The sequence below is a fragment of the Neltuma alba genome, unplaced genomic scaffold (genome assembly GCF_004799145.2).
Source record: "Neltuma alba isolate B1F8T4 unplaced genomic scaffold, ASM479914v2 tig00006181_pilon, whole genome shotgun sequence".
In the NCBI taxonomy this organism is placed as follows: domain Eukaryota; kingdom Viridiplantae; phylum Streptophyta; class Magnoliopsida; order Fabales; family Fabaceae; genus Neltuma; species Neltuma alba.
In genome coordinates this window covers 526-1,788 of record NW_021634376.1, presented here as the reverse complement: position 1 = coordinate 1,788, position 1,263 = coordinate 526, and the positions used below count along the sequence as shown (strand labels likewise).

Sequence of the window (1,263 nt, the reverse complement as noted above, 5' to 3'; positions counted from 1 at the left end):
TTGCTTCCATATTTTCTCTCCTATCCAAGCAGGGAAAACTCAATCCAAACAAGGGGTTAGTCTTTTTTCATCCGTTTTTTACCTTTGATGAGTTATTAGACTTCAACCAAATTACAAAAAATATAATGCGATCACTTTTTTCCAGACCGTTTTTATCTTGCCATATATAAAAGGCGACGTGAAAGCTTATTTTACAGTAGAACTAACCATTTCTAGGGGAGTTGATGACGTCTGTGTGTGTAATTGAAAGCAATATATATATTGACAACTCAAGTATTAAATTCCATGATCACCCTGACTCAAGAAACACAAATGATTATTGCATCAAAAAGCATCACACGCTTTTTATCAACATTATCTGATCTTCATGAGATGAAAGCAATAAATACAACTACACTTTGACAGGAATAGCTCTTAGAGGTTGAGCCTTATGTACCGTAATCCCATAGTTTGACTCATATCCATGTCTTGTGGCTTTAGCCCACCTGGGACCTTCCAATCAAAGTAATAGATAAGAGAGGCCAACATAAAGCTAACAATCCTAAAACCTAAGGGCAAGCCAGGGCACATCCTCCTTCCAGCACCAAACGGAATAAGCTCAAAATCACTACCCTTAAAATCAATCTCACTTTCCAAAAACCTCTCGGGGAGAAATAAATTAGGTTCACTCCATATGCTTGGGTCTCTTCCCATTGCCCACACATTTGTAAGAATCTGTGCATTTTTTGGCACTAAAAAGCCACATAACTCTACATCACAATCTGCTTTGTGGGGGGTAGTAGAAATGGTGCTGGTGGGTGTAGTCGTAAGGTCTTTTATATTGCTTGTAAGAAAGGTAACTTTGAGACCATAGACTCTTCAAGTTTCACAATATTTCTGCCGAGAACTTGTTGCAGTTCTGTTCTGGCTTTTGCCATTTTTTCAGGGTTTCGTATTAATTCTGCCATTGCCCATTCCAGTGTGCTCGATGCTGTGTCTATCCCTCCCACAAATAAATCCTGAAATATATCAAGTAAAAATGATTAAGTTAGACTATTATTGACTATTATAAACATGGTGACTTCACTCATCACTTTGTGTCTTCTTTATTCATAAGATGTTGGCATGGCTTAAGAGGATGAGCATTTGATAAGTATTACCCGCTCAATTTTGTTAAAGAAAAAATCGAAGGTTCTATTTCTTTTGACTTTCATGCCACAGATGGTGCAAGAAGTGTAATTAAAAATTAAGGCAGTTACTTAAAAGGGCACTTTCGTTTGAAAA

At 37.1% G+C, this 1,263-nt stretch overlaps 1 pseudogene; it reads right to left on the bottom strand.

The window, feature by feature from the left end:
- Positions 1–391: 391 nt before the first annotated feature.
- On the bottom strand, positions 392–1,016 carry LOC114749791 (cytochrome P450 76C4-like; annotated as a pseudogene).
- Positions 1,017–1,263: the final 247 nt, after the last annotated feature.